Genomic DNA, 22,060 nt, shown 5'->3' with positions numbered 1-22,060 from the left:
TAGAACTATCTTTTCTGTAGTAATGTATATGTTTAAAAATTGTAGCTTAATGTTAAGTTTTAGTGCCCTAATAAATGCTAGTGTAGAGGCCCCTGACTAAAAATTAAAATTTAACTTCAGCTTGTGTAACTCAATTAACATAACTATATTTAACTTTACAAAACGAAGTCAATTATTAGTACATTTTTTTTCCAGTCTAAAAGCTTACAAATAAACAACAAATTTTGAATAAGTAACAAATGATTCATACATTACTCAAGTGTTTTATGTCGACGCTATCATATATTATTATATGGTCCATAAAAATGGAAAATACAAATGCAATGTATCTACTGGAAAGTATTTTTTATGTGTTATAATTTATAACCAAATACTATGTTTACATTTTTACGGTTAACTGATTTTATTGCGTTTTCATGTAATGGGTATACCGTATACGCAGAATTTTCCAGAACGACTATTGTAGTGTCCGTAGTTTGAATAAATTATTGGTTTAAGTTATGAACTTTTAGATATTTCGATAATAGATACATTTTAAAAAATATTTTGATAGGATCTTATATAAATAATAGCCGTTCAAAACGGTTAGCAATTAACTGCATGCAAACAATAGAAAATTAAAGATTGTATATAGCGTAGTCATTCTAAGACATACAATACGATACACCAACATAATAAATAATAATATATTGAAATGCAATAGATTTATTTTCACCTTGTGTTATTTATAATGATTATATTTTAATAGTACCATATCAATGAATAAAGTTGGTCAAATATTCAATGATGTCCTTCAGAGGTTATTTTAAACTACCTTAATTTTTATGTAAATAAATAAATTTTAACAAAACATACTCATGACAAATTATCAACAATTCATGATTTATCGCAACTAATAAAATATAGGTAGGTACGTACTAAATGTTAATAAATGTATGAAGTCAAATTAAAAATGAATTGTTAAAAAACGTGATGATAGAATAACTAAATAAATATGTTTGGACTTGAGTTCAAACCTTTGTGAAGTTTAGACTAGTCTAAAACAACACAAGAGTTTTTTGATTACCTTTCACATTCATCTTGTTTACCCGTGCGTATAAACTAAGTAGGTAAATCAGCTAAATATCTCGAGTTGCAAGTATTCGAAACTTTTGAGCATTTGAAAGTCCTGTATCCTGCACCAGGCACATATAAGACTGAGAGAACACACCAACGATATTATGATACTAATTGTATCGTGAAATACATACAGAGCGCACACTTAACTGTAACAATGTCGGTTGTGATTTAAATTTTAGCTGCAGCCATCACAAGGACAAATGCCATAGAAAAAACAAGAAGTAGCACCGGTAACTCGCTACATGGATACAATTTAATATTATCCGGTAAAGTGTCTTTTAAATAATAAAAGTATAATGATTTTATCATTTGTTCACATTCCGCAGACATAATATTTAAAGACACTAAATCAAAGATAAAACCATTATCTTATAAAAATAAAATGTCTACTGTATATTAAGCTGTAGTAGTGTTGCTTCGTATAATTTGACAACAATATAACTATAATGTGTTGTATGCAAATGGAGAAACTTTGTCTCAGTACCGTAGCTTTTGAATATTTTATAATTCTCGGTTTAACCTTAAGTCCTAACACCAAAACTTTAGAATAGTTCAATGATTGTACCTAGTTCGATTATCTAAGGACAGAACTCTACGAGCTTTCATATAATATGAGTAGGTAGCTATGGCGAGCCATTTAGACTTGTAAAAGTAGTTTGTTATATTATATATATATATAGCTTAATATACCTAAGACTTAGTAGTAAATTAAAATAACTTGTGATGTTATGTTGAAATATAAAACACATTTTTTTATATTACACATTAATATTATTCTTCCTTAATGGGAAAAACATTAAATCGTGGATAATAATTGCCTTAGGTCTTTGATGGTATTTACAAATTTATAGCTAACCTCGCTTTGGTGCTCAATGATATTCCAATAATATGTTATTTATATTGAATCAGTTTAAGACTGTAACTATGTCACCTAAAAATCTTCTAACATTTTTACTAAGCCCGAGCCATAAGATACATCCATGTCAAAAATAGTATACCTAGTTTAATATAAATAAAATGGAACGCGGGCAAGATATATTTTATACTATTTAAAAATAATCAACACGACTGATTTTAATTAAAACAGTTACGGATATCAAAATCGCATAATCTAACAGAATAAAGAGTATACTTTTAATATAATTGAAATATAGTCACTTTCCCTTGGCTCGTGGCAGTTGTGTGGTGACATAAATACATATTATGCGTATAATAATCTAGTTGAATAGACACTATTCATATGCATGGGACTCAAAGGAAGATGCTGTGAAAACGAAAAAAAAAGTTTAGATTCCACCCATCTTCGGTAATCAAAAGGATTTATTTATATCAAAAAGAAACGTACGTGTATAAAAGGACATCAGCCAGTTTAAACGAGCTGTTTAATAGTGGCACAAGTACGAAATGGGAAAATCCTAGAAATCTCTCCTTATACGATGTATAGGTATATGACCGGAAGCATGTAGCTATTATAAGGGCCTTGTTAACGAGAATAACGAGGGAGAATGGTTTGTTCGCCAATTTCGGCAATGAGTGTATTACGCCAAAAACTTTTAAAATCACTTTTTCTCAAAAAGTAACGAAACATAAAGTACTAAACTTACTTGATCAAAATTGAATACTGCTATATGCTATATATATATATATATATATATAGCTTGATTATAAGTAATTATAATTTAAGTCCTCGATGTTGTTTACAGAAATAATTATAAGAATAGTTTTAGGAGCCTGTGTATATTTTGTTTTATAAACACCTTCATTGGTTGTATTATAATATTACCTTAGTATTTTATGATAACTAAAAAATCTCATTTAATATTTTGAAGTACTGCTTGTTGGCATATAGAGAAGTATAGCATCCAATAAACAACCTCTGGAAGCTTTTAATAGTACGTAATACTATTATTAACGAAGCATAATAATAATAATTTAATTTAATTATATCAAATAATATAAAATTAAATAATCAAGTTATTAATAAATCATGAAAGAAATGTTTTTTTTTTGTATGTAAAACCTCACAAAACAAATCACATTGAAGGATTTTCTTGAAAGAGATGTTATCATTTACAAAAAAAAAAAGAACTGTCATAGCTTTACATGAAATACTCTTATATTATTAAAATATTAGATGTAGTTTGATTTTAATAACAGATAGGAGGAACTGTGATGGTGTTTTAATTAGATGGGCTAATTAAAAATTTGTTTTAAGATTATCGAAAACGTAGAGTTGTAATTTAGCAACATTAAACATTTTAATGAAATCTAAAAAGTAAAATTAACCCCATGCTGATAAAGCTGGCCCTTTAAGTCGTATTTTAACGTTGCTGTCGTTTAAAGAACTGTTTCAAGAAACTGACTAAACTTGGTTAAGAGTATTCACACTTCATGTAGATATGAGGACATATCCATGTATTGATTAATTTGCATGTAGTGTGGATACTCTTAACTGAGTTTACTCAGTTCTTCTTCTGATTCGTTTTTTAGTCTTAAAAAATGTAATATCTACTTATTCTAAATATAAGTATTTTACGCGGAAAAATTGTTAAAAAAAACGCTGAATGCAGAATTCGAAATGTTTGAACTTTAGCTTAAGTAAATGTTTTCAATTTTAAAATGAGTATATTATTTTGTAAGATTACAAATATAAGGTAAAAATAACGGGTTTGGTGAAAATGTATTAAATTTGTATGGCCCTATCCATTAAACAAAGTTAGGTACCCAAGTATTGATTAATGAACCTAAGTTTTAAAATAACCTGAAATTAAACCCACAACTAGGTTTGGCTGGGTCGGTTCGGCTGGGCCATCTTGGTTTATGTGACTACTTACATAATTATTTTGAGAAAGTGTTTTTTTATTTTTTGTTTTAGACTGTTGAGTCCGTCAAAAATATAATAATATAATATTTTGGATCAACTGTAACCATGGTTAATAATATTTTATACGAACACAAAACATATTATATAGTTAGACTAGATAAATAGTTTGGCTAACTAAATGTTAACTTAAACCAACTATACATTTCTTTAGCTTAACTACTCAATTACCTACTAATTCATTACCAACATTAGTTGACATACATATCGAAACAATGACGAGTAGGTATACAATAGCATTAATTATTTTATAACTACATAGGTATATGTTTAAAAATCGATGAACATTTACAGAAAAAGTACTTATATAATGCATAGTTAGCAAATTTTAGACATCGTCAGGATGGCCGAGTGGTCTAAGGCGCTGCGTTCAGGTCGCAGTCCACTCTGTGGGCGTGGGTTCGAATCCCACTTCTGACATTCTACTTTTTGCATTTTTTTATTAATATGTTTTTACAATAATTTTTTGCTTTTACCATTTAGATTTTACATCTACCTATTTTTGTTTGTCAGTCTTAAAATATTGACATACATCATTCTAATAATATACTTATCAAAATAAAATTATAAAAAAAAAAAATCATATACATGGAAGATTTATTTTTAATTTAGTCAACATTTTATTACACTATCATACTAAAGAAACATCAATATCACTATTGTAATTGAATCATTTTATTTTGGTAAGTATATTACACAGTAGTGTACACAAGCTTAAGCTTACAGAAGATAGATAAATCATGAAAATTGTATTTATTAGTTATTTTTTATGTATATTGTTCACATATTTTCAAATAATATTAATAAAAAATAAATATATTATTAAAACGATGTACGCCACTATTCTAAGACTAATAAACAAGAAAAAGGAAAATATAAGATATAAATGTTTATATATTAAGTAAACAGCAAGAAATTGTAAAAACATATTAATAAAAATGCAAAAAGTTGGTTATCAGAAGTGGGATTCGAACCCACGCCCATAGAGTGGTTCAATTACAATAATGATATTGATCTCTCTACAATATGGCCATAATATAATAAAATATTTGCTAAGAAAAAAGGTAATATTTTATCTTTACCTATTAAAAAAACAAAAATATAATATATCATACCTACTCTTCAAAAAAAAAAAGTGTATATTTATACATATAATATGTATACAATATACATAGTACATGTATAATATTTGCTGTATGCGTTTTGTTTAAAAAAACGATTATTTTTCTTAAATGGCATTTGAGCCTGTATAACTAGAATATTAAATTTAAAAAGTGAGGTTGGTAGGCTAAAAGTTTATAATTAATTTGACAGCTTACAAAACTAACCTCGTGGATAATGATAATTTTGGCCCTTGGTAACTTTAAACTTGTTCTAACTTCTAGTCGAGAATATTGCTGTAGTCAGAGTTCTGACTTAGCATTGGTAAATTGTCGTTAAGGCCATAATATTATAAATGGGTTCTTTTCAAAATAATTTTTTTAATTCTCAAACTATTTTTTTACCTTTTTACTACCTACTACCGGTATACTACAGTATACAGGATTTAGTGAATTTGTTGAAACTAATTTATAAAAAATTCCTATACTTACGGTTTGATATATCAAATATGTGTTTAGTATATACATAAAACACATTTTATAGAATCAGATAAAACATTTTTTGACAAAGTATTATGGTTGTAAACTTCGTTTTTTACAGTTTTAATAGAGAATATCATTGAGGAAATTATTGACGCTAATTTCAAATCTTCATTAATTCTTATAAATTTAAATAATTGGAGATAGACTATGAGATATACTTTAGTTATAGAGAGTTTTATAGAGATAAAGTATGAACTAACATACATTAGATTGTATGCCATAGTGAAGTAAACAGAAGAGCTTAAACCAGCAGGCCACACAAAAGACAAAAAGTCCTCAATGTTAAACGATTGGTATTCAATATGATAAAGTATGTTTTTGTTCCCTATCTTAACATTTTTTTTCTAGATACTGTTATCATTGATATCTAGGCTGACTGACCTTAATCCTGCTGTTTGCGTCACAACCCCTGGCCAACCCCTGGGGTACACTAAACTAAAATTGTAAATTCAGTTGCATAAATAAATATTATCGCTCAGTAAATTTATTGATCAGGCTAGGCATCAAATTTTTACAAAGGGAATAATTTATGATTGTCTTTTTTTTAAACATAACCTATTTTGTCGAACATTTTTGTCAACGCCTAACACATTAATCGTTAAGATTTATAAAATGTATAATAAAGCTTTTTAAGGTTTGATTTATTTTACACATACTTCATTCTAGTGTATAATACTATTTACTTATTGGTGAATGTGATATTTAAATTTATCACCATTATTGACCGTCATATTATGGTACAGATGGCGTCTCTTTGATTAAAATAAAAAAAGGTCAATGAATTATTGTATGTGCTGTTTATTTCTTTCAAAACCTTGGTATACTTGAAAAAGTGTTATTACAAAATGATAAGGCAAGACACAAGTAAAAGTGCAAAGTACATGGATAAAGAATTTTGTTTTCATAATATGGAAGTATACTAAGATATTCTGTTAAAATCGGAACGCTTTTATAATAGTGTAGTCTGAGTATTTACTATTTAATAATGTATTTTTGTGATAGTAATAAAATGATTTCACAATAATCGATAAAGGCTAATTAATTAGTTAATGGAAGTAAATTATTATTGTTATTAATATACATAAAAATGATTTATTTAAAATTAAATTATTATTAAAATCAAATATTATTGGTATAGGTAGTAGCTTAAAAATAATTGGTGTATTATTTTAAGCATAATAATTGTAGAGAGGAGAAATCAATGTTATTGCTATAGCTATGGTATTGCCAATTGAATTTAGAATTTTGTGTTGCTTTTTTTTTGTGGCTAACACGGTAACTTTTTTTTCAAATTTTATAAATATACAGTAAAAAGTATTGTGTCAATTGCCCGGAAAAAAACATATACTCGTCAAATTACTATATACAACAGAGAAGCGAATCAGATTTATAAAATCCAATTTTGATCTCTGTGCATTTGCCTTGAAAGTCATAAGTTATCTAACAATGTATTTGACAATGCTAGCCGATTCTACAACAATAGAATTCATTTATGATTTTACGAAGAAAATATTCTTTTGTTCTGTATCTAAAAAAAAAAATTGTTTAGCCATACTTTGAGCAAAACCAATAGGAAATCCGTTTATCGATTAACGCGGACATGGAATTTATCGCTTTTATATTATAATAAAATTAACCATTTTTTTTTTTTTTTTATTATGTTTTATGTCATGTCTTTAGAGAGAGACGCGTATGATTTGTTTTACGTGTCTCTTGTCGCCGACAGACAGACGACGGGATGGCAAAAGACTGAAGAAGTTATGACTTATGATTTAATGTAGTTGGGCGTAAACTCATAAAGTTTCCGTAGCACGGGTGACCAGCCGATAAATTACTGCCATTGTTATTATTATCTTTATTATGCTTATTATTATCATCATCATCATCTTTACTATGCTTATTATTATTATTACAGCAGATAGCTGCATTTTGTCGACATGCGGATCGAGTTCTTGCAAATGTCTTCTCTCGCGTGTAATTGAAATGCACGAAACTACAAAACAAAAAAACGAAAATGTAATTCCGTACAAATGTTTCGCCTTTTTTATTTTTTTTAATTAAGTTATTATATTTTTTCCATTTGTTTTCTTCTCGGATTTTGTTTTTTCATAACAATATATACTCTCGCCAGTCTTTTTATACCCCGAACTCTTGAACCTTATGACGAGGTGAACTCAAAACTCGTTACAACAGCGCACACGGCTACGTTTTTAATAGTCTTGGCAACAGATCAACCGACTCGGCCAAACTAACGTTTGCGCTTTGTACAGTGTTTTCCCTTTGGACTACACCGACACACGGATCGCGGACTATGTTTCAGATTTAACACACACACACACACAAAACACATTATTGTAGTCCTCGTTGGGAGGAAAAAAAACTCGCACAAGAGCGTTGGTTAACGAGTGGACGGGGCCAAAGCGTTCTTGATTTTGTCGCGATATATTTAATGAACTTTTGGTCAGCGAAATTCCAGTTGGGATGGAAAAAAATAAAATACATTTTTTCACTCCTCTAGTGCGGTTTTTTTTCTAACTATAACGAAAAAAGATTTTCTATAAGTAGGTAATGTACGACGTTTATTGTTGTCATTAAACTGCGATTCTGTCTGAAGTGAATCTGTAAGTATAAAACGACCATTGGGTCCAATACAACAAACAACGTAGAACCATTATCATGGTGAAGTCAAATTTGTTAAAATGTGTGTATTATGATTTAAATCAATATTCAAACCATTATCTGTTCAGTACACAAATACACGTAATTCATGGCTATATTATTCAGAAGCGAGTTCTTATTTAAAATTACATGTTCAACGATTTTTAATTTTTATTTATAACTAGACATAAGTCATGAGTTACACCCACAGTATATTGATAATAGCATATACCACTTTACAATTATTGAGCTTCAGAGTCCAAATTTGTATCACATATCGAAATTAGTCAGCCGCATTAACAAGCGTTTAGCTTCAATAAATCTCGAAAAACAAATGAAAAAGTCCATTCAAAATTCAATAATTTCCCGTTCACCCGATTTCAACCAAATTTTAATCATTTCATCTAGAAAACTTATCAACCAAACTGGTAAAATGTTCGAATCCACATGAGCACCATCAATGGACAGAATGCCAAGTTGTTATTTTCGATAAAGATACATATTATTATAGTCTTACTCCCATTCTTAAATTAAAAAAAAAAATTTTCCAGGAAACCGTGGGTTCCTCTTTGAGAAAGCAAAATTAATTACAAACAGTTCGGGTCGTTATTGACTTGGTTGGCTACACAACAAATTAAATTCTTAAAAAGAGATATTAAATTGTTTACATTGTTCTGCTAAGGCAGCTTCCAAACATAATACTGACTTTCCTTTATCCATTTTGACCGTTTGTATAATGTGTTTGATTTAGTGGCCTATAGCGAACATAAATGTAAGGCATACTAAACCTAATTAATGTTGGCAACCATCCACTTCGAGCATTATAGTTTATTGTGCATATACTTATTATTTGTGTTATATAATTTAAGTTTTTTAAGAAAAAAAATTCGTTAAAATTGTCTTTGGTCAATTGCTTGGAAAATAAACGTTTCAGCACGCTATTATGATTTAATATTGCATTTTACAATTTCATCACTATAGTACAGAGTTAATTTTTAGGTGTACAATATTATATTAAATTATAACATTAATATCAATGATCACAATACAGACGATAGACATCCAGAGTTGCCAACTATTCGATTATAAAATCAGGACTTTTTAGAATGGAACACGCTATAGCCTTGGCGTCCCAGCTCGAAAACGACACAAAATATCGTCACGAAAGTATCACGTCTACTTTAAACGTATAATATTGGACGAATCGTCGTCGTCATGCATACATTTTAACCAGCAAATATAATTAAGACTATACTATTAGTATTATCATAAATCGCAAGGAGATTGTAGATCAGAAATAATCACTAGCCAGCAGACTAAAGCATGTTCCATGTTTTATAATTTTAGCTGTTGGGCTTAAAGTAGACTATAACTTTTTCCAATATGAGAAATAGTGGGTGGTGACTAAAACATAAACCCAATTATAGTCGTCCATCAAAATAATTGTTAAATTTCACGTCTAAAAGACTATTGAAAATGTATAATACTCGTAAAATGTCCGTCCGGTTCTTGACTACTTCTTATTTTTATCGACAATAAATATAACGAAAAACGTCAATTGATTTTAGACATTTGTCTAACCTTTTCTATCCGGCAAATCAATTAATTTCGATGTCACTACTCAACACACGTGCACAATTACCGTAGGCGGCGAATTGAAATGCGTAGAAAATACACAAGTCAAAAAAAAGAAGGAAAATTCACGACTACAGAAAAAAATAAACCTACCTCGCAGATTTAATATTAATAGAACTTACAAAACTGTTACCTTTTATGACGCACATGTATGACACGGGAACAATGTGTTTGAGTTTATTTATTTTTGTCGTTTTGTATCATAAATAATACATAGAATATTCTTTTATTTAAAGATAAAATCCGAGAGTTTCATCGGACCGTAAAATTTGAAACGCTCGTCATTTTTCTTAACGTGAAATAACAATTTTAGGTAGGTAGGTACCTACTCTGCAAAGAGTGCAACGACTTGTTACAATAACGCGGTTTTATTAAAATTATAAATACTATATAATATGATAATAATATGACAATGTATATTACTGACATTATTTATAACAGATAAGACTTTATTCGTTTGCGCGCAATAAAATTGTTTTCGAGGACGAAGCGACCGTTGAATGTGATTAATCGAAATTTAATGTTTTCTAACGATCACGGTTACGGGGGAATCATCATCATCATCGTAAAATTATTATAACGATATCCATGCTATTATAATGTTATACACCCATCGGCGGCAATAGGGAATAGGAGGTCCATTAGGTATTAATACCTACACTCATAATGGCGACGGTAAGTAGATTAATAATTGTAATTATTATTATTGCTATCGTATTGGAACGCGAAGGAAATGCTGAATACCGCAGAGACCTTATTGCGTTGTAATTTATTTTATAAACGTTAGACGAGATGGTATTCAATTAAGTTTGGGACGCAGGTTCCGTTTGTGCCTACCGATTGGAAAAGCGCACTAATCTTCTTTTGATGTTATTAATAAATTATTATAGAAGTGCAATAAGACTGCAAAATTTAAAAAATATACAGTAGATAATTAATATTACTACTTAATTTAACATTAATAAAAAAAAAACACACTTGCTGAGACACAGTCGAACCAGGGGATAATATTATATGACTCGGCAAAATTATTTTTATTTTTTTTTATTCATTTTTGACTTGTAGACCTCGTAGATATACTAGCAATAATCATACATGTCTATGAAAATGAATGTTCAGTGCTGGATAAAAGAGATGAATGGGGGAAATGATTGTAGTTTGTAGCAAAAATGAAATGCGTATAAATATTAACAGAATTATAAAGTATAATGAACACACGAAAGAAAGAACTCGGTATTTGCATTGAAAGCAGAAAAAAATGAAAAAGAATATAACCAAGTGATTTGGATATGTTGAAATAAGGAGGAAATTAATGAAATATTTTAGAGCTATAGCTGCGAATAGGAAACATGCGATTTGTAGAAAGGGAGGATTTGACTGGTCGGTCTCACTTTCTGACAAAACGTGATACTAGTTTTTTAAAATAGTATGCATGTAAAAGTTTTACCTCGATGATTTCGCCACGGAAACAAGACTAGAGCAAAAAAAAAACCACCAAATAAATTGAATTGTTAATAAAATGTAGTTTATTGTGTGCAACGTGTAACTACGGTGGCCGGTTTATTTTATATGTGTTTAACGCAAAGTGATAATAATGTATTAGATACTTTCGCGGTCGACAACACCGTAATGCTTAACTGTGATATACGGCCTACTCGTGTAAAGTGTGCTTAACGATTTGGTTTTTCAGCGGTTCTAGTATTTTTATTTTGCCCCTCGACAAAATATTATGAATTGTTAACACTTTATTTGCAACACCGTTGAATACTGAACAGCCGCGCTCCACAACAAGACAACATAATGTTTTGGCGGTAGGCAAATGGGTGTGTCGAAAATTGCCACTTTGCCGGCCACAAAACGTGTCACTGTACGGAAGTAATTCGAAAAAAAAACGATTCGACGGCAAAAAATCCTCATGAATTTAACATTTTCTATATGATTACTAACCATAAATTTACACATACATAATATATTATATTGTTCTAACAATATTGTAATAGACACGTAATATGCTGCTGCGCTGTGCATATTATACTAACCCTATATTTTTTCTTAACATTGTTATTATAACGTGTTTTACCTATATTACACCTCAGAAGTATAACAGAGCACAACACAAAATTCGACGTTAAATAATTTGAATTGCATTTTTATAGTTTATCTTTTTCCGTTTTTTTAACGGAAAAAGATAAACTAAAATTTTAAAATTTTAATTTATGATATTTTACAATACTAGAAAATGTTCAAATTGTTATCTACTTCCAGAGCGCTATCAACATTTGAAACATAAACGGTAACATATTATATTTTATTAACTTTTTCAATTAAAAATAATTTGCTGAAAACATAATTTTCACAGCTCTGTATGATTCTGTGAAATACAATTAGTATCAAAAGGAAAACCTTTTTACCCGGAAAAAGAGTACGTTTCAGGTACCTACATGTTTTCTTTTGATCATGCGTTTTTTACCCAAAGGGTAAAATCATAATGAAAGGAGATTTAATTTGAACATAAAACATAAACATATAAGGAAAACAAAAAGTGACATCAGAATTGGGCGTTTTATTGATTTCCTATTTGACACTACGCCGTTACCCAATTTTCTCTTTATTAAATAGTGCTGACATTTGCTTTCTTTGTTTGCCGTTTTAAAGTCGTCAGTTTGACTCACGTTGATTAGTTTGGGTATCCTTGGACGTAATGTTACAGTGGCGGCTTTGGTTCTTTGCCCAGGGGGGAGGGGCCAATATTTTTTGATATGCATAAATGTGTACTTATATAAGTTTTCACTTATATTTATTTTTACAGAAAAAAAAAACATTAATTACCACTGCGCTGAATTTATTTATTTATCTTATTTAACTTCAAACTAACTGAATGGCGACACGCGTATTGTCAAAAATCAAAAAGTAAAATGTCTAGGGGGGGGGGGTGCATGGCCCCTATGGCCAACCCCTAAACGGCGCCCCTGTAATGTTAATCGTTGCAGAAAATCAGCCGAAACAACGATAAATATGTGCTTGTCCAACAACGTGTTAGAATCTTTAGACAATTGAAAAGACTACATTTTCTTCGTAACATAATAGTTGTCTTAGAGCTTAAGCCATAGTAAAGAAATATTTTTTTCAACGAGAATAAGTTAATATTTAAATATTAACCACTGTTACACACCATAGCGTTTTCTAATGCAAGTAATTTATCACTTTCAAATATTTCATGTCTACCATACTGCAATGCTGTCCTCGGCATCTCCCATTGTGCTATTATGTTTTTTCTGTAAATACTATTTATTTTGAAACGAAAGTTGTACGTTAATGAGTTATATGGGAAAAAATAATTATTAAAAATATTTTATTTTATTACTGTATATATAGAAAGTTATACCGCAATAGGCATAACACAAAATTGATGTTCTAAAATAAAATAATATTAACAGTTTAAAATATCAGTTATTTTTTACATAGAAAACGTTTGAAGAAATATTTGTTGCCAAGCAAAAATTGGAGAACTAAGTCACTATTTATTCTTATAGGTTGTTAGGTTATAATATTATAATATATACAAAACATAATTTTATAAATGTATTGATTATGACGTATCAGTCAGCTTTTTTCTTCTTCTAATATTTATTTTATTTCAACCGTTATTATACTTGTATACGTTTTTCGTTTTATTTCGATTATTGAAATGTAGAACAAACAACCTAAAACGAACCTATATAGGTATTACCCGCGGTGACTGGTGAGCAACTAAACTCAATACCTTTCGGACTTAACATTATCGACATTTTAATATTCTAAAGGGCGCAGCCCACAGAATGTCATTGATTGTAAGCACAAAGGAAATAATTAATCAAAACAACATTTGTCCCAAATGAAAAAGCTACTTAGTTTTGTCAACAACAAAATACCGTTACGTTTCAAATGTATTTTGGTTTCAGTTGGCAAAATATTCTAAAATATTAGTACTTATTTTAATTTTATATACTTATTTTATTGAATTAACGCCTGGTAGGCTCAAGTACGTAAATACATAATAAGTTCTTTAACATAAATTAGAAAGATGTGTGATAAAATAAATAAAAGCAATATGAAATAATAAACGATATCAAAAATTAGTGTATTGACGCTTTAGGTCTGATAGACTATAGAAGAAAAAATCTAAGTTAGGTAAAATATCTTCAGTAAGGAGCCGATTTAGTGGATTATATTGACTATAATTAGTGCGGTAATACTGTGGTACATGGAATGAAATATGTTCAAGTAGTGGTGGGCAGGAAATAATACCGTTTACTAGTTTATAATAAAAATAACCAATGGGGTAGTAGATGACCTCCTTGAGGCACACCTGAGGTCATAGGATACGTAGAAGAAAAATGGCCATTAACCGTTTACTTGTTGATAACGGTTTGTTAAATAAGACCTGAATCAACTTAAGAGATTACCGGAGATTCCAGCTGAATTCAACTTAGAAACAAAGATGTCCTGATTTACTGAATAGAATACTTTACGGATACCAGTATATGTATGACTTATAAGCCAGCTTCTATAGGTTCTGGTAAGTATTGATAATGATTCAGACTAGTAATATTTAATTGAACATTTAATAACTTAGTTTTTAAACAACGAACATTTTTTGTAAAATCCAGAAAAAACGTTGTTATTACTTACACTGATATTACTATTATTATCACTATTAATATTACAAATATTATTCTAGGCATTTTTAATTCTGAACGTACGTGGACTTAAGCGGTTGATTAGTTTTTTTGGGCCAGTTTTGATGGTCCATGAACAAATTTAACAAACCAAGTTTTTTCATCCAATATTGAGTGTCTTTGAGCGCGGTCTTTTTTAATAGCTGATAAGACATCTTTTTGATAAGTAGTGATATCAGAGGTTACCCAAAAATCCTTCCAGTACTTATCATATCTAAACTAACTAACATAATTTAGAGTTTAGAGTTTAGACTAACAACAGCCACAAATGATGAGTTTGTAAAACTGAATTTCATGAGGTTTAGCATATAGTAACTATCAGTTTTTTATATTTATTAAGTTTCGATCATATTATTCTTAGCGTGGCTAATTTTGAATCCGTTTACTCTAATTAAATATTATTTATTTTATTTTATTATTTTAGTTATAAGGATTCCACTCTCAACTGTACTTGTCTTTTGTTTGTCTATACGGTTTTTTTCACTCAGTTTAAATTATGTTTCAACTTTCAAGGTTATTTATTTGTTACTTTTTAAATGTTTTCACTGTTCATTCATTTTTATAGCTGACCCTCGACGTTTCGACCATTTTGTGTAATATTACATTTTCAATGAGACATTCGACTTTCCATCGCAGCTGTGGTTATTCTTCGCCTTATCTTGGTTAATGTGCAACACAATTGCTATGAGTTCGTCGAAAATAAGGCTTGCCAAAATTAGTATTCGTTATTAGAGCCGACTCAAATTTTAAATAAACTATATTATTATATTCCACACTTGCTGGCGTTATCAAATGGCTTCTCTTCGATCTTCACACAATATCCATTTCAGAATAGAAATAAAAGAAGATAACGACGTACATGTAAACAATGTAATAAAATAAAATCAATGAAAAAAACTGTAGCTCGAAAATGGCCAGAATGTCAACAGACAATAATCTCAAATGAAAAGAACAGCGGAAAACACTGTAAATCATGTCTGTGGATTGTTAAGAATATTAAAACTCAACATAAAGCGCATTTCCACCCAAAAAAAAATATTCACTGTCTACGTTCGAATTTATTTTTCGGTTGAGCTTAAACACTATAATTTTGACATTCGACTTTCAGACAACATGAATAAAATTAATGTATGTTAAGTGATAAAAAAAAATGAAGTCTATTTGCGTAAAACATTGACTTTTTAATTGATTAGGCTGTTATTATTTTATTATACGGAAAATGTTAATATTAAAATTAAACACTTCTATTTTGTGTAGTTTTAGACTAGATTCTTACACGATACTAAATTTAATAATTTAGATACTATTCGAATTAATGGTTCATTAAAGACAAATGGACCAATTTCAGTTCATTGTTTGTGTTCTAGGGTCATGGGACCACTATATAATTAAGGATTTAAATACTTATTAGAAGCGTTTACGATACCCGGCATCACAAGGAGTTATGTGTTCACTTGAATGTATATTAATTGTATTGAACGTCGTACGTACAAAATTGTTAATCCCTGTGCAGACATAATAACATAGAAAATGACACGACCTTGATGTACTCAAACAAACAAGATTAATTATCAAGACTAGCATGATTGGCCGTAGGTGGCGTTCAAATGTGGTGTACTCAGAAGGTGTGACAACTGACAAAAGAAATACAAAGTACAGAAATAAGTACACGAACGAATTTGTAATAATTAAATTAAGAGATAAAGCTCTTTCCGCAAGGTTTAGATATTTAGTTGCATAATTTTTCATTATTTCTTGTGCGTAGCTCTTATCAATTAGAAAGTTTAAATATTTGACACACACCACACTATAAACATGGCAACTCATAAAGCAATAACTGAACAAAACAAGTGTACCTACTCTGAGGTTATCACGTTTCATTTTTATGCTCGTTGTTAATACAATAACATGAACTTGTTCTAAAGTATTGTAATGTAAAACTTTTTACATAATACCCGTATATTTTTAATAATTTTTATATACCCGAAAAAACAATTTACAATGCAATTGTATACGACCATGCTATCACCTATGTTTGTTAATGTTATAATTAAGTTTGATCTGAAATATCCTCAAGTTGTCTTTCACATTGAACGGAAACTGCTATAAATCGTATTTTACTGGTGAGACGCCGACTTTATTCGAGTTACGATACTTAACTTGATGATGACGAATAAACTACATCTGCTTAGAGTGTATGGAAAAAATATTAATAAAATAAGCTGCTTGTATTAATGGTTTTTCTAATAACCGAGTAATTAATAATACTCTCGGTGTCGCGATTAACAAAGTCGAAATAAAATCAATATGCTTTTAAGAAAAAATAAAACAAGAGGTAGTAGCGGCAAACAGGTGTTACTTTGAATCAATGTCACTTGCATGTCGCACAACTAGGGTTTTGGGACCCCCGATGAAAAGGTAAGCCTGGGGCTCTAAAGCATTGTTATATTTCCCTAGTAAACATACTTTGAAAACATTTTTTCTGGCCCTTAACTATATCAAATACAATTTAATTGAATTCGCGACACACAAATAACTCAGAAATTTGTCTCCATAGTGGGGCACGGTCAATTGGCAATAAAGAAATGCGATGAAAAAAAAAAAGCTGAACAATTAAAAAAAGACAACTTTATGACTTGTACAAGATCAGTGAACGATAATGATATTTGATAAGTACAAATGGAGAACTGGAAGGTTGAGATTATTAAAGTAAGTTATATGAAAATCACTAATGGTTATGTGGTAGATCGATCATACACGTGTGGAGACTTAAAGAGTTTAACGAACAGATAACAAGATGGAGGTCAGATTCTAAACGACCCAAAGGACTTACCAGACATCAGTGAGTAGATAGGATCCGAAAGTAATTAACATTATAATTTATTAGGAATTGCAAGTGTAGGAGGAGAGTCAAAAGATGGTTGAAGCCAAAACGCCATACATTGTAGTGGCAATGTGTCTAAAACATATATTAATGCAAACGGGAAAGCTTAGTAATTGCTGTTAATAATATTATAATTCAGAGATATTAAATCTACTTTTCCGGTTTTGAATTCATCCCAATTGTGATTGGAATTTTTTCTTAGTATTATAGATATATAAAAATAAATTACAACAACAACAACATGGAAAATTGTTAAAATTTTAACTTATTTGGCACGCGTGTGTGCAATTATTTGTTCTTAATTTAAACAGAGTTCGATCATTTCGGAAATTTGACTTATCAAGTTTTGTTTTAACGTCCAAACAAACAAAACTAGAATAAGATAAAGTCTGTACACTCGTGAAGCCTGTTTGTATTTGACTCGTGTACAGTTTTGTATTAATACAAATGATGATGATGAATCGTTACAGATCCGTTTTCACGAGCGAAAAAATGTTAATGAAAAATTGGTGAAACTCCAAAACTGGGTCGTAAACAGGAAACATAATAAAAATCAGTCGCCGCAAGTGCGCAGCAACACTATACCGTATTGAATCAAACTATAACTATACATTTTATAACTTTTGAATTATTAGAGAGAGGTACTTTTTTTCTTCAAGTTGCCAATATCTAGTATAGTTAGGCTCCGAAAAAATGTATTTATCTTATTATGTCGCTCTGGGTAAATTAGATTTGGGAAGTACGCAATTTTCCGTGCCAAAAACGATTGCGATTCGATGATTTTTTTCCTCTCATCATTTTAGATAGTTTGTTGATCTATTGAGATTCGAACACAACATCCGTGGCACTCGCTAATAATAATGGGCTATTAAGTATTATCCAACGAGTTGTCGCGGTTTGAAATATATTTTCGAAATTTACGAGCAAACTTTACCGTTTATTCGGCGTGGCACAAGAACATAGACAAGGACAATAGAGAGCAGTTCAACAACTTTCTGAACGAATGGCATACCGCCTAAGCTGAAAGAGGCGGAAGGATGAGCACGACGGCTCACGGTAAAGGTACTTCTAAGTTATTTTGAGACCAGGTTTTCGGCGAGTTAATAAATAAATTGATACTATTATGCGCACAGAATAGCAAGTGGACGGTAAGTTGTAGTAACGGCTCTGGACAGAATTAGGATCTCGACACTTAGATTTTGGGTGTAGCAATACATGTCCGTTGTTCGTGAGCGGAAGATTTTGTAGTTTATTGTGCCAATATCGGGTCAATATTACAGCTGCCGAGTCAGGCAATGTAAATTGAATAGCGAAGTCCAGACGGCGAAAAGTTAGATCGGAACCAATGGTATTCTATGTTGAACTCCCAAGAGATCCAAGAACGCAAACGACATAAACGACGATAATAATATTACTAATGTAGTGGCATAAATCCAATCATCTGAGAACCGCCAATTGTCTAAAGGACTTACAGATAAATCTAGCTAGTGACACATTTCACCAAAACAAGTTGAACATATATTTGTTACAGCAATACAATTCAAAATTGCGCATTGACAAGACATTTTTTTTCTAGGAAATAATTGTCTTAGAAAAAACCCTTTCGAACGTAACAATTTAGTCTTACCCCACCCTAGCTTTTACTTATGAATGTTCATTTCAAAGTAATATATACTTATTTATTCGTATTATATAGTATTTGCATCTTTTTTGGGAGATAGCCAAGGGGTACACGTTAAATACATATTATGTTCTTAATACCTTTTACAATTAAAACTTCTCAAGTATACAATATATTGTTTGTCTTTCACAAACTTTGAATTTTAGTTCATTAAGAATTCTAGCAATGCTCGCTTTTATTACTTGAATAAAAACTTAGTTGTTCTATAATATGAGTATGAATTTTAAATTGTAATTTATATTTAGTAAAATACTTTCTGTAGTATACTGTTTTACCTATTTTTTCTCGACAATGACAATATTATATTTTGTTTATTAAATGATTTTTATATGCACTCAATTGTTCACAATACAGTAATTATTTATTACCAATTTGTTGATTTTCTTTAAACTAACAAGAAGGTATTCATTTTTTCACGTCACAGAAGTTGGATGTTAATATTAGAAATCTATATGAATGGCTTTTAATATCATTTGATTTGTTCTTCATAAATAAACTGTGTAAAAAATATTATGAAATGTTTAATTTAACAAGGAAATGTAATTTTAACTTAGATGAAAACAAATGTATAAGCCAATTATAGATTTAAGTAAGTTCTTCAAATTCGCGTTAACGTAATAAGCGTATCTGGAAATCGTACAGCCAGACATTTCTCTAATATTACCCGGTTGTTTTCTTATCGAAATTTAAATTGATTGAATACAGTGGTACACAAGAAAAATATGTTATTAAGTCTTTTGAAAATCCGAAAAACAAATGATTATACTCAAGGAGTTATTTATTTCAATGAAGGAGTTATTTCAATACACAAAACAATTTAAATGAAAATAATAAATAGAATCCATTTGGGTGGCACTTAAAAAAATCCTATACGACGTGTGTTATGTGAAAACTGAACAAATCTAGTTGTTAGAAACGACCGACATACGGTGTAACATCATAATATATATTTTGCTATACGTTTCTAAACACTAAGCACTTGACAAACGGAAGGTTTGTATTTTTGGTAGATTTTACAACTGTACGGTCGAGGCTTGTGTTGGCTCGATAGACTCGTTATTGTTACAAACGGTTTGCATTTATTGTTTGAATTTTTTTTCATCCGCTTATGACGATAATGACGCGCGCAAGTACGGCAACAGTGGTATTTTAAATGGCGGTATGGCCAAAAAAATCAGGGATTAACTGCCATGACATGGAAGCGTTAATTATTAATGACTCGTATCGAGAGAGTCCTGTATTATGTGTGTGTCCATGTATGACAATAATATCGCAATTATATATGTACACGTACAGGGCTTGTAATAAATGTGCGGTTCGCGTGAGCAGAGTACCGGGGCGGGGTGAGCTGAAAATATGGATGGATGGGGGGGGAGGGGCAATAACGAGTAGGAATTTTTGGCCGTGTCGGCAGCGCACCCGAAGAGATAAATCAATTTTGGCGGGGAGGAGGTCCACGGGGCCGTAAATGAGCGATATAGTCTGTAGATATGGGGGGGGGGGGCGGTATCATAAATTGCAAGCAAGGGTCGTTTTCGGTGTCAACTTCATGTTCAATTGCACACCCACCGTTATGCGTCACGAGTGTGTGTGTGTTTAGAGAGTGCAACGATTTTCCGTGGGTTAGGAAGTCAGACGACGTCGACTTCGTTTATTTTTATTATTATTACCGTTATTAATGAGGGGGTATTATTATTATACACAATCAAATTGGGTTATCGTACACGAGAAGAGCGTATAAAAGGTCGTTTTTTTTCCTTCGAAAATTTATCAATTTAAGGCGATCCACAAACACATCTTACACGCCACGGAAACGCAAAGTAATTTACCATAATATATTATAAATGGATTTCGTATATGTATCAAGTTGTATACGCTGTATCAAAAAATAATGCCAAACCTAGTGGGATATCGTTGTGCCATCGGAAAGCTATTGGTCGGACGAAATAATCTCATTATACATAATATTTCCATTTTAAAAGACTAACGGTTTTTTTATATTGTACTATTGGTTTTTTTTTTTTAAACGTAAGTACGCGTATTTACAATTCGTTGGTTATGTATTTTACATTAATATTTGTTACAGCGTTTCAAAAATATACCTTTGTACACATATTTATTCATCACTTGTGTTTACATTGATGAAGGAGACTTTTAGAATTCTGAACTTATTAAGATTTTTTGTTTTTTTGTTATTTATATAAACATTTTATTGTAACGTTGGGAAACCCATCAACGTTAATACCACTATCACGTAAAAATGAAACAAAATATAATATTAGAATGTAAAAAATTGGAGTTTGCAATGAATATCTCCAATGACCTTAAGCTATATATTTTTTTTTTTAATACTTCATAAGAAATACGTGAATACATTTTTTTTTAATTTCCTTATAAAAAAATGAAACAAAAGGTGTAAAAAGTACATGGCCGTTAATAGTCCAAAAGCTTTAAGTTACAAACTTTGATTTTTATCATTTTAAACGATTGAAATAATATTTATGAATAAAATATCAAATATCAGCAAATTAAAAGAACGATTGATACAGTTAATATTATTTTAATCAATAAGACTTAATTAATATAACAGTGTTTATGCCTCACTTATACACACGTCTAAATTAAACATGAAAATTATAATATTTGTGTATTGTAGGTACTAAGAACTGTGGCGTTTCCGTTTTATCAAATTAATAATGCCTATTGCTTATAACATCAATATAATAACAAGAAAATTCATAATAAAATATATATTATTTCAATGAAAAGTATATTGTATGTACTCAAATAAAAGGAGTCTCCGGAAATATATACTTACATCGGTAATTTTTGCATGGGATA

General features: G+C 30.1%; 1 protein-coding gene and 1 non-coding gene across 2 annotated transcripts in view; one reads left to right on the top strand and one right to left on the bottom strand.

The window, feature by feature from the left end:
• Nucleotides 1–22,060, bottom strand: part of LOC126845751 (hemicentin-1-like) — a 142,940-nt gene that overhangs the window by 55,065 nt on the left and 65,815 nt on the right. The window lies entirely within an intron of this gene.
• On the top strand, nt 4,338–4,420 carry Trnal-cag (transfer RNA leucine (anticodon CAG)). Its single transcript has one exon. It is a non-coding gene; the product is annotated as a tRNA-Leu (tRNA).

Source organism: Adelges cooleyi, unplaced genomic scaffold (genome assembly GCF_023614345.1).
Source record: "Adelges cooleyi isolate 19-005CV unplaced genomic scaffold, UGA_ACOO_1.1 ACOO_flye_CR_arks_rails_tigmint_CR_PRNA_8, whole genome shotgun sequence".
Classification (NCBI taxonomy): Eukaryota; Metazoa; Arthropoda; class Insecta; order Hemiptera; family Adelgidae; genus Adelges; species Adelges cooleyi.
The sequence above is the reverse complement of the archived record's forward strand: the minus strand, read 5'-3'. Positions and strand labels throughout refer to the sequence as shown.